General features: G+C 32.7%; 1 protein-coding gene across 1 annotated transcript in view; it reads left to right on the top strand.

The window, feature by feature from the left end:
• The window catches only part of MS3_00007910 (uncharacterized protein), a 73,638-nt gene that overhangs the window by 23,173 nt on the left and 36,290 nt on the right, over positions 1-14,175 (top strand). The gene's annotated exons all lie outside the window — the stretch shown is intronic.

Raw genomic sequence — 14,175 nt, 5'->3', positions numbered from 1 at the left:
AATAGAATATAATTTACTGTAGTGTTGTGGAAAAATACTAAATAGTGAAAATGATTGAATATTTATTTCACTAATTGCTTTGAGTCACACAATGTTTATGTGAGGATTGACAATACCACCTGACCGTTGGGATTGTGAAGTAGGTGGAGCAGAGTCAAACCTGTGGATTTATGATCAGAGACTTCTAACTGCTTTTACCTCTGGTTCCATCTGGGCTTTTCTACCTGGTCCCGCATTACAGCAGTAATAATAATAATGGTAGTCATAATAGGTTCAAGGTATTCTGTCAATTACCTTCAACCACAAAGTAGTAGGCTTCTTAATTAATTCTCAACTGACTGAGGTGTATCCTCAAGATGTGTATATACTACATTGACAAAATCAAGTCTGTCACGTAGTTCCACTTTTCTAGATGTTATGTCTGAAAGAGAGAAGGAGAGTTTGAACAATCTAAGCGACTACTACTACTACTACTAGCAGTAGTAGTTGTTGTTCACTTTGAGATTATTCATTCATGTCTTTAATTATTATTAAACTAAAACAGTTCTAATATACAGGTATTTATTTCTCTCTTCTATAACAATATGAATAGTTATCATAAATATATATCGACAAATGGTTTTATTCTTAATGAACAGATTAATAATCGAGAACAATTATAAATTCAATGATATTACCCTTCACTGTGTTTTATGTTTTGTTTAGTGCTTCTATTTTATCTTTTCACTGATTGTCTTGGTGTTTTTTGTATTACTTTGTTTACTTTTTGGTTCATTTGGATGATTCGTTGTCTATGATTAATGCTTTCTTTTGTCCATTAACATTATTGATATACCTCTCTCTGGGCATGTCAATTGTCAATCATTAGGTCACGTGTTTCAACCAACTTCCAGTAGCAGCATGGTTAGTGTTTAACATGTCTAGCATAGTAGTAGGTGTGACTACATTTACTACTACATTCACAAAAAAACTGTATTAATTTTTCTCACTTATATAGATTTTTTCTTCGCATAGACAAATGTAATCCAATAGGTACACATGCAGATTCATGTACACACTTGTTTATTTTAAACTGTACTTACTGTTTATACATATATCATCGGACTGTCTAAACATTGATGTGTGAAGAAGCTTTTATTTTGTTCTTGTGAATTGTATTGAACTTAATTTGAATAAAGAGATGTTTTGTTTTGTACACAGAATGACATAAATTACCATGATAACGTATTATCATTATCATTTGAATTGTTTGGCGTCAGACGGCAGTTGTGTTTTTCATTATTAGTTCCCGGGGTGTAGTTATTATATCTCCTACACAATTTGTCTTACTCTGGCTTTCATTAATAGGCTATTGTGTCTTAGGGAGGACATGGTGTAACTTACATGCGGATAGTTTTTATGATATCTGTTGTAGACGCTGTAGTTTCTTGTATTTCCAATAAGCTGACTGAGTAATAATAATAATAACAGAATAAGTATTTTATCCTAAAGTTTTTTTGTATTACAAAACTTCATGGGATTATTTAGTAGAAGAATATCAAATCAGTAATTGTAATAATATCAGTGGTGTAAAAAAGGTAATTTTGAAATCGTAGATCTGAGCGAAAACAGAATAACTGTATTTACAGTGGTACATCAAATTTAGAACCTTGTCATTCAGCATCTACAACTAATAGCTATGATTGTTGCATGGATCGCAACTAGGTAGTCTACACCATTACATACCAACATGATTCAAATCAAACACTAAATAACTGATGCCGTGTTACAATTTGACTATTTCATAGCCTTTCTGCTCACTAAATGCTACATTATCAGGAAACATCTCGTTGTTAGGCGGATTTCTAATCAAAATTTCGTTATATAGACCAACTTCTTATTTTAGCTGTTAGTCTATTACTTGAGTATTATTAAATTGTTAATTTTTATTCTTCACAGTTAAGTTTAAAAGCTTTATAATTATTACTAAAATTTCACTATTTGTTATTAAGATAATGTGTGTTATGTTTATTGTGTTGTGCAATTAATTTGTAAACTTTGGTCTGTGGTTTCAAGCAAAAAATACTCCGTTTGTGAAGTGATTAATTTTTGTTTGTTTTTTCTCATTTGTTGAGATTAAAGCTTTAAAGTTGTATGATGATTGAGATATAAATCACAAATAGGTTGTATGTTTGTGTGCGTGTGTGTGTGTTTATGTACAGTGATAATTTAACACAACTGGTAAATAATTCACTATCTTCACACAATATGATGTTCTCACTAGTGATTAATTCCAAGAAGGATTTCTAGTTCTTGTGGGGGACCGTAACCAATGCAATCCAACGACTTTAGGTGTATCGAAGTCATTCATTAATGGCATTAGTTTGTGGTTGTTCAAGTAAAGCACAATACAGACTCAGTGGCCTAAATTTTAAGCGCTTAGCGTGTGTTATAATCTCTTTCTTACGGTATGATACAGCTATTCCCATTGCTTAATATTCTTGGACACCAAATCACTCGACAAGTCCCCAAATCAGAACACGGTTGAACAGGAAAGAGATTATATTCCAAATAACAAGGTTAGATGGCAGCAAGAAGCAAGTAAGAAGCACAATAGAGAAAACGTTAGTATATTTATAGTTTTTACATGAGAAGATTCTAGAGTATTCTCCAACTATCGACTAGTGTTGATTGGATAAGAATTAGCCAATCAGCGTGCACCAAAGCAATCGTGCATTGAGCATGCTTTAATCCAGTCTATGTCCCGCTAACACCGTGTGACCTGAACGTCCTAGGTTTGATTTTTGATGGTGGTGTTTATTCATATATGAAAGGAGATTCATACTAGGACCAAATAGCTTCTTGGTTTTCAATTGCTGTCTTACTTATGTTAGTTGATGATCCTTACAACAATCTCCATAAATCCGCTGTACTTAAGCAATAAAGTTGTCTGATTACAAGAATAGAAAATACAACCTGTTGAAAGTATGTATGCATGTATGTGTGTGTGCAATGTTAGTTTATACGCCAAAAAAGTTACACTCCTATTTACATAAATTTCAATGTAACAAAATAAAATCGAAGTACATATACAAATTAGACTACTGTTATATGTCCCCTTGAAATAATTTTTTGTTAATCAAAAATAGATTGTGTACATATTATCGATTAGTATTAAAATAAATATATCTAAGTTGCTTTTCCTATGGATTCGTGAAATTGTTTTCCCGAGAGAGTAATGTTCGTCGACGATGATGGTGATGATACCTACTTCAGATGTGATTTATCACTCACTGTCATCTATCTTTAAAGAGTTGGATTATTCCTACATTTTTTGGTTAATGTGTGTTTTTATTATCCTTGATTCTATTTAATTATTGTGGTTTTATGTCAACCTAGACCACTTAATTTGCAACATTATAATAACGCTTACATTAATTATCAAATGGCTTATACTTAGTGCCTTAATACCTTCTCAGATCGACTTCATATTTTAATGTTGTGGCTTTTAGGTTCTATGCTGACCCCTCCTCCAAGTATAGTATATCGAAGTATAAATTTCTTAAAACATAATGACATTTGTTAAAAGAAGTTGTACTCGTTAGGACATCACACTAATTTATTATCATTATTCATTTTTGGTGTGGTTGTTTGAATCTTTCGATTGATGTTTAGTACTGTAATATATCAGTCCATTATTGGTATATGTGCATCCTATGTGAATTGCTTTGATATTGCCAGTAAGTCACAAGTATTATGAACGGAGATGGATGGTGACTAGCAGTGGAATCCAGGACGCGCGTTTCGTCCTGTTTGGGACTCGTCAACTGGATGTACCTGCATCTTAGAGTTGATGTCCACTCCTGGGCTCGAACCTAGTACTGTCCGTTCGGGCCCAGGAGTGGACATCAACTCTAAGATGCAGGTACATCCAGTTGACGAGTCCCAAACAGGACGAAACGCGCGTCCTGGATTCCACTGCTAGTCACCACTCACCTCTGCTTATATTCCAAGTATTGTTTACCTTATCCGAAGTTTTATATTATGCCGTATCTGCTTAGCGAAATGGGCGAGAAATATATCAAGTAATAAGTTATACTTTTGATTTGTGAAAATTGAGAATTCCATTTGATTTTTAATGTGTTTTTTTTTACTTCAATTGATAATTATTGTCTAAGGCTTTCGTGTGTTGTATTGTCACATTGTCACTTTTTCCGAGCAAAATGAAACACTTCAGAAATATCTGTGCATGTATAACTATATCTGCATAGATTTTCGATCACAACTAACTCATCATTACTACTCCTAACACACCGTTAGGAAGAGAGAAAGATAGAGAGTGAACTATTTCTATTTGTATTGTACTGTTATTTTCTTTAGTTTTTCACAATGAGAAAAAAATTGTCAATTACTGTGATTTGAATAAATAATTAGTTTTAAGTATATTTGAAACTTACTCGGTTTTGTTTATCTGTTGTGTTCTTGTCAGCGGATTTACTTCTATACTTTCGTGTATGTATATGTTGATGTGTATCTAATATCTATGTGCGTGTCTGTCTGATTGCTGAAACGTGTTTGCAGTTTTCCTCATCCATCAAACGAATGCCCTCAAGTGTAGTAATATTTATTCATTTTACCGTAAATGTTCCAGATATACATACATTTTTACTTGTCATAAGCGCGTGTGCTCTTTCTCTTTCTCTTTTTATTACCTCGATAACTTATTAAAAAAAAAGTACTGAATCTAATAGTCATGTCGTCGTTGTGTACCTATCTGTATATCTAATGCGTATGAATTATGAGACGCTATAATGCGCAAATATCAATTTATATGTGTGTTTGCGTTCATATAGTAATATATGTTTATATATTTTTTCATGCATGCGCAAACATATGTGCATACATCTATTTTTAATGATTAGAGTGGAAACAGTATCCGAGACACAAAACAACATAAGAATGTAACAAGTTAACCATGATATCTGATTATTTGCCGGTTCTCATTTCCACTCTTACCTACCATTAATAATAATAATATTATTAATATTATGTACTCTGATTTCGAATTTAATTATTCCGTCAATGGATTCGTTTGAATTTGTTGATCGTTATCAGCTTTTCTTTACCCTCAATCTTTCAGTCGGCTACCTTTTTTAAAGGAAATACTGTTTTCTTGTAAATATTTGTCTTTCTCCGTTACCTCTGATATAAAATCATTATTTCTGTTATTATTATTATGTGGTGTAAATGTTACTTGATATAGTGTTATTGTCTGTATGATACACATTATTTCAATAATGTTCACGTTTTAACAAAACATAATACTATGACAGGATAAGTATTGGGAAATTCGAACCTTCGAAACTGTTCTATCTGACGTTATTGTGTTTCTATTCTAATTCTCTAATTACTAAATACTTATATTTTTTATTCTCCTACTTGTAAGCTTTTTCGTGGTGCTTAAATTGTTATAATATGCTATACATTTCTTAAGTTAGTGTTGATTTATTACGAACCTACAACTCAGTTCTCTTTCAATTATGGTGTAGTTTTATACCGTGGTTGTAACTTCTTAGTTAAGTCGATGTGTGTGATCAGGATCTTACTCTAAATTATTGTATGAGTTTTAAGTTATGATTGAATTGAATGTGGCAATATAAGCTGACTGCCGACTCAAGGCAAGAGGTAAAGAAAGGCTTGTGTGTAGCGAGCGAATGAGAGTTTAGTTTGCGTCGTAGATGCGGGACAGAGAAAAATCATAATTAGAATTCCGATTGTGAACTTTAACACGTGGTATCGATAATTATTTCAAACCAAAACACGATAAGTTATATTGTTTATGTGTGAATGTGTTTTGTATACTTTAAGTAAGCTAGCTAGCCAGCTATATTTGCAACTCACACTCCGTTGGCTTTAGACATTCGATTTTCAAATAATTATTTTGGTCATAGTTCCAAAGAAACGTTATTTGATGTCGTGAGATGTGTGTATATGTATGGTCCATGGCCTTCATCATGGAGATATACACTTTGCTGAGTTAATAATTTTTTGTCTTATATCTGTACTTCAGTGGTAGAATTTTTTAATGAGAATATAAACCTGTCTACTGGTTATCGAAATAATTTGAAAATACCAGCAATATTACACCGGACTGATTACTAATTAATGGGAAAAATTGATATAATTCCATTTACGAATTATAGATTCGAATAATCACTCGGTCATGAACAAGATGTTTTTTGTATAAATGTGTGGGTGTGTGCGATAGTACTACTGCTAACTCAGCTTCTCAAAGCTGAAGTAGATGTATATTAGTTTCGATGTTTGAACCCGCAATCTCTGTCAGTCAGTTAGTCTCAACGTAGAACTTAGTGCGTATGTATATCGGTTCAAGTGACCATACCCCATTAGTTCAGAGAGGTGAAGCTGTTGGGGCGAATTCCATAGTAGAGGTAATAACATTACCAGTTGTAATAAAAAAGACTAGACATCGAAGACACGATTCATGAAAATATGAGGTAATGAAATGATTATAATGATGAGGAATTCAGGATCTTGAAATGTAAGGGAAGATAAATAATGAATGAACCTGAACCATGTTATTCAAAGTCTCTGACCACTGGTTACGATAATCACATGGACCTAAACTAGGTAGTCGACACCTGTTAACATGCCTCAGCCCAATTTTCAATGACTTCATGGACTAGTGCTATGTTTTTGGTTTCGCCGCCCCTAACTTTTTTCCAACTCACTCCTACACCAAACAACACCGCTCGTAGAGGTAGTTATTATTTAGGTGTATGTAACACATTTCCTCGCCACCTATTTCATTTGATCAAGATTTAGTACCTCATCAGTTGATTTGCCATCCTTACCTAGTACCTTATCCCTAACTCAGACATTGCTTACTTGATGGATATATTGCCTACGTCACAAGTTATGTGGATTGAGCTTTCAGAATCTACTGAAATTTCATCGGACACCGGGAGGTCACAAAGTCACATCACTCCATATATCAATTATTTAATAATAGTAATCCTATTGTATTGTTAACGAAGCCATGACTAGATTATGAAGACATACAAGTGAAGCTTGTAACTTCCCCTTAAAAATTGATAAAGATTGTGATATTTCAACAGTGAAAATTCCATCTCATTGCCTTATTGATTTCGAGTTTGTGACACCCATGCATGGGTATTTATTGCTGCAAATTGATGCATATGTAATGAATGCAATGAACTTGATCGAATTATATAACTTGAACAAGTTTAATACTGGGTGTAAAAAGTTCATAACTCCGAATGATATCGATATTATTGTATTTTGTATACTGGATACGTTAAGCTTTCATTATCTTTCTTGATATATTGGTCAGTAAATATTTTAAAAAGGAAATAAACTATTAAGATTAATATGTAGCATGAATCAGACAGAGTATAATCCGTTGTCTGTTAATCTGATGAGTGATGGTTGTTTCAAAGCCTCGTGATTCAAATCCTTTATTTAATAGTAATCTATATCTTTGGTAACCTTCGGTAATTTGATCAGAAAAATTGATTGATTCATTTCTAAAAAATATCTTCCTCTGAACCTTCTACATAAATTTTTGTTGGCACTTTCAACACATCGTTTTCATTCTTCTTTTCTGATTCTATTTTTCACCACACTGAACAATATGATAAAAAATTCGACGATTAGAAACTGATTTCAGTTTGAGCAGCTATGTATATAATGATCTGGCACGATCGGAAACCGCTTATCAGTCAGTCCGTCATTCATATGTACCGTAGAACCTGGAGTTTATCTACAGCGGTTCAAGTCGTCACACCGTATTAATACGTCGATATTAAATTATCATGACGAATCACAGAGTAGTAGAAACAGTTACAATATTAGTGGTAGTTGACAGTACTAAACACAGACTTGATGATTCTGAAACAAGGATAAATTTATGGAATAGGAAAGCGAATTTCAATTTTTAAACCCGAAATCTAGGGGCAGATGAAAAGGGAATAAATTTTCATCATTGTGACCAGTTCTGAGTTATGTCATACACCGATTCAGTCTTCCTGAATAATGACCATGTGAATCTCTACCACGTAGTTTGCATCTACTAACATGGCTTGGAGCAACAGTCGATGATTTAATAGACTGATGCAGCATTTTGTTTTGTCTGCTACTAGATTTCTTCTACTATTTTTCCCAGTGCGCATCATGAGTCATGCTTAATAAGTGTCAGCCGCTTGATGTCACGTAAATTTACAGTCTCATAAACCACTTGGTCATCTTTACCTAGTACTCTACATCTAATCACAATACTGCTCACTCAGTAGTCCGAATATACACTGTATTTCAAATGGATTAATGATCAAATACTGTAGTTAGAAATCTGGACCACAAACTCAGTATTGTGAAGGTTAAGCTGTTATTGGGAGGCCTGTCTGATCTGTGTTTTGATTTTTCTGGTAGGGTCGTATACACTTACTACCGTAGAACCATATACTACGATGAATTGTTCAGTGCTTCCTGATTTCCAATGTTTGTCCAAGATGTATATTTATAAATATATAGTGGCACCTGTCAAAAGTGAATATGCCATAAATATTGTTTGTTAGTAATAAGTATCCAACGTAAACATGTGTTATAAGTCATCATTTTTTGACAGATATTTATCTTTCATTATTATTATTATTATTATTATTATTATTATTATTATTATTATTATTATTAATGACCATAAATTTGATAAATAATTGGACACATGGTCGTTATTGTTTTATTATCATAATGGGAACAAGAGAAACGATTTCATTGATAACTATAAACAGTGTAGTGAGAGGAAGCGCAAGAGGGCGAGGTGGAAGAAGGGAGAAATTAAAAAAGCATCATAACAGTCATAACATAATCAGCATATTTGTTTATGATGATCATGGCGACTTTTTTATTATTTTACTTTAGAATATGTTTATCAGTTTTCTATTATGATAATCATCTCTTCAGTATCCAATCAACTCTTTTCCTTATTCCCAATCCTTCCCTATATGATAACATTCTCATCGTCTGACTTTTCAGAACTTGGACATCTACCAGGAGATTCACTAGTTGACTTTTGATACACAGATTGTATATTTCTGTTTGCTGGGAATGCTGACAAATTTCAGTCTTTCGAGCACCTTAAGGGACAATTCAAGGATTTTTGGTATACATTTCTCTCCCTCAGAGTGCAAAATGTTGCTTCACGATTAACCTGTGTCGACAACACAGGATATGTGTGGAGACATTTGAATTTTCTCAGATTAAATCACTAATTGATTTCTGTTATACATCCGTTGAATGCGAGGAGTGCTAAACAGCTGTTTTCTCATAGTACATAACTGTTCAGCATTGCGTACGCATGACTCCACGAGAGATCAAACCCATGGTTCTGAGACCTGTCTCTGAGCACTAAACGTTTAGACGATTGGTCCGATACTCAATGCTTTACATGTTTAATCTCAGTTAGTTCATGATATTTTACAACCACAACCTCTTATATATATATATCGGTATAGGATTGTGGAGATTGTCGAGTTTCATTGAAACCATGAACTGATCAATGTTAGACCGCCATTGAAATCCTAGAAACAAACCTAGATGAAACGGCCATTCAGTCCTTCCGGGTTTTCAGTGGTGATCTAACATTGTTCGGTTCATGGTTTCAATTATTGCCAATATATAGTTGTCGAGTCTATTGCATGGAAAATGTTACTTTTCTGGTTGAAAAGCAAGAATAAGTGAGAATTCAACTATATATATATTGCAGACTAATGGTCACCGTTTTTCTCAATTTTACAGTGAAGGTAGAAAATTACATAAACATGGTGCTTCAAGATACTATTCTTATTGTTGAGTAGCAGTGAAATCCAGCATTCATGTTTTTGTTTGTATGTAAGACGACTACTCAGGCACTATGTTACTTATTCTAACCTTACTGTTGGTTTTTGTTAACTGTAACCTGTATTCGGCATTGGTCTTTTCAGATTTAGCAGTGCTATCAAATTAACTTCTAAGATCACCACTTTGTTTGATGTCTTTTGCTTGTTTTACACATAACCAACCACTGTTCGTGATTGGTTAAAATTAAAAAAGATCATATTTACAGTCCTCATCAACTCTAGTTTAATTTGTAATAGTTTGTTTATCCCGTTGATATTTCGAATGAATTTTGATCAGTCTTAGTTGGCATATATGAATCCTGTGTGGAATACCTCTATAGAAACATTATGGCACATGTTTATGCATAGAATAGATGAAATGTAGTTAGGAGTGGGATTCAGAGGTAGAGTTTCGACTTGTATACGACTCGTAAAATGGATGTGCTCCCATCTTAGAGTTGGTGTTCACCGCGGGGTTCAGACCCAATACCATTCACTTTAAACGTCAGTGCGTTATCCGCTTCCACTCGGTCACTGAGTGCAGATAGCAATTTACTTTTGTAACGGGTATTTCCGATTACTGCTTATACTCTCACTACCTCTACCACTACGGGATTTGAGTCGACAACTGCATCTCTGTACTAATGTGGTATGGCAACTCGAACTAATGTACATAGGTAAAAAGTTCTACATTTTTACTGACTGACCGACTTGCAACCGGTATGAATTTTAATTTTATCTGTTATGTTTGTAGTGGTCCCGTTATCTATATTTTGACTGAATTTCGGTCAGTCAAATAAATTTCGTAGTGGACATCAACTCTAGGATGCAGTCATACCCAACTGACAAACATCAAATGGGTCGAAAAGCACATTTTGAACTTCACTTCTAAGCACACTCCGTTTGTTCTATGTAAAATTAGGAACACTACTTCCCAAGTTGTATATATATATATATATATATATATATATATATATATAGACAAGTTGTCGAATTCCTTTCATATTGACACCTGACTGATGAAGTATTCACTATTTGACAAAACTACAATAGTTTATTATTCAATAAACCAACTGGTATATAGCAACTAATTTCATATTACTATCCGTAGGATAAAATGTCTGTATCAGTAATTTCACTGCTGATCTATGCATCGTTTTATTAATGTTAATGATAATAATAGTAGCAATACAACTAATTTATCAAGTACAGGCTTTATGCACTCGATTTTAAGCTTCATTTTTATTATAATGGATCAACTTAACTCCTTAAACTAAGATACATATAATAGGGTTCGTGTTTAAAACACTAAATTAAAAGCTAAATGCTTCATTTAATTAATCAATTAATTGCTTCGCTGCACTACGTTTGCATTTAGAAGTATATGCAATTGACAATTTAACACATATCATTTCCGCATTAAACAAACTGTTTATTCTAAACTAAAATAATGTTTCGTTCTTAGTTCATAGTATTATATGTTTTATACGTGTTGAAGCCTGGTTGTGTAGTTTTTTTTCTAAAAAAAAAAAATGATAATTCGAAGTGCATAATTTATTCATTCATTCACCCACTCACTTATTCGTACACTGATTTGTTCATTTGTTATGTATGAATTTCATAATAAGATTAGTGGCATCAAGGATTATTTATCATTATTACTAGCCTTTTTTCATATTGTAGATACATAGTTACGATAGCAATAATATTATGCCTGGTTTAACATGTTTTACACTGTTTAATATATATATATATATATATATATATATATATATATATATATATAAATTCATGCTCGTTGCACAAGTCAATTGGTATCTAAGTCCAGTAGCTAAGTGGATGATGCGTATTGTGTGTTTTAAGCGGAAGGTACTGGGTTAGTGTCCTTCAGTGTAAACATTATCATATTCGGATGTGGGTACATCCAACTGATGAGTTTGGAATTGAACAAAAATTAGCTTTCACTGCTACCCACAATTAATCTATTTAGTAAAAGCTTGCTATATATCAGGGGGATCCACACAAAATTCACATGTACTAATTAAGATTTTTTTCGAAATTCATTTAACATTATCAAAATGGGATAATTCAAATCACTACAAATCAAACTATCTATTTTCTTATTTAATTCATAGTCACCAAGGCTTAATACGCGCCATTGTATTCATAACTATATATGCACATACATGCATGTAGATAAATATCTTTGTAAATAAGTCTGTTATTTCATTCATTCAGTATGTTTTTATTTTAACGTTGATGAAGTTAATTTCCATTTCTTTATTCGCTACCTTTTTTATCTTCATATTCTTCAAACCAGTTTAAATATGTACAACTATATTTTATACTTGTTTAGACAGTTTTTTTATTAAAAGAAAACTAGTTAATTCCTTTTAGTCATTGTTCCCCTCATAAGAAAGCTATATTCTATGGTGTTTAAAACACTTGTTAGTCAGTAATAGTGTAAATGTATGACCATCTATGGGTGTGTGTGTGTGTGTGTGTCTATTATGTTTGAGATAACATCAATAAATCTAATCAATCTGATACCGGTATACAACAATTTCCTTCTCTTTTAAATATCAGCTACTCTAAAAGATAAGTATTCTAAGGAAGATTACTTTGGTAGAGATTAGAGAAAATTTATTTATATTTCAATGTATTCGATAATGTCAATTAAATTTAGTGATTATTAGTTAAAGAATTTAACAAATTGAATTAATGTTACATGAACGAAGAATTGCATTGGATAAATTTTCTCCGACAATCTCACATCAGTTCAGCGAATAATGATGTTAAATTTGGGAAACGGATAATAATCCCGGTTACAATGAAAACATATCGAAATATAGGAAATACAGTTTAAACAAGAAGCAAATAACATATTGAAGAATAAAATGTTAAAAATGATACTATCTTAAGATTTCCACACGAATACCACTACCACCAGTTTTTACGTCACGGCACACAACTCTAACTATTTAAGGTGATAGCTATTGTTAATGGGATATATGTAGGTATGATAGAGTTTGAATATACAAATTAAAATCGTTTAATACACAGTGACGCAGATGCACTGAATTCTTACTTCTCTTTACACCTTGAGTACCAATATTCTACTTTACATACCTTTTCATTCAGTCTTTACAAACTGTATTCTCAATGTTCAACTTTTCTCAGTATCATTTCAATTTCTTTACTATTCAGCTTGTCTGTTATTTTATTTTGTCTTCTCAACTCGGTAGTGGCAATCTTATCAAATTTCTATCAGTCTCTATTTCAAATGATTATAACTAACTGAATAACTCAAATCTTACTTTCTGGTTAGCGTTTTTTAGCAATGTTGTTTTCTACAGGATGGGGATGCTGACCCCACACCCAATTTTCCTCCTTTACCCAGGCTTGGGACTGACAGTAGCCCTAAAAGAGCTACGTGCAGAGTTGACTCAAATCTCTATGAAATATATTAAACGAAAGTCAAGTTAATAAATCTTTGCACATGGTAAATGATTTATGCATATATATGATACATCATTACCTCAGTCCAAAAGAATGTAGGTAGGTCATAATTAATAATTATTGTTAGATGATGGTTAGAGGTAGTCAACAGGAAACCCTGGACTCGGGTTTCGTGCTACTTGGCACTCGTCAGCAAAGTGTACCTGTAATCTTGAGGGAACTGGTGCTCCCTGACGGAATCGATCCCGTATTCCCTCAAGATCGCACGCAATGTTGAGTCACCTAGACTAGTGGCCACATTGCAACTTGGTCGATAGCATTCAATCATCACTAAGAAGGACTTCACACATGACATTGGTCACTACCCAGTAATCAATCAATTCTAATAATGATTGTCTTGATACTAATATGTTTACATGATATTTAATGTGTAGGATATGTGTTATTTGGTTAAGTCTTGAATGATCTCACATAAGTTTAATGTATACGTATAAATGAGATAGTTTCTTTTTTTTTGTTTTTTTTCTTCTATTTTTAATGTCATGTGGTGTGTAAAATCCAACAGTATGTCTAATTTGTCTCTTTAATTATTTATTATACCGTGTGTTATGGAATAGTTTATTTGCTTTTTTCTGTGTATATATAATCATTAATGCCATTCCACATTATAAACTATCCGCTTACTATGTTACGTTTTTTTTTTAAAGTCAGTAAACAATGTACAAATGATTTGGCATTTTAAAACACAGAATTCTATCTTATATATATATATATATATATATATATGCTTCGATGAATTTGTAAACAGATTACTTATTTGTTT

Source organism: Schistosoma haematobium, chromosome 4 (genome assembly GCF_000699445.3).
Source record: "Schistosoma haematobium chromosome 4, whole genome shotgun sequence".
NCBI classification, from domain to species: domain Eukaryota; kingdom Metazoa; phylum Platyhelminthes; class Trematoda; order Strigeidida; family Schistosomatidae; genus Schistosoma; species Schistosoma haematobium.
This window is presented reverse-complemented; position numbering and strand designations above follow the sequence as displayed.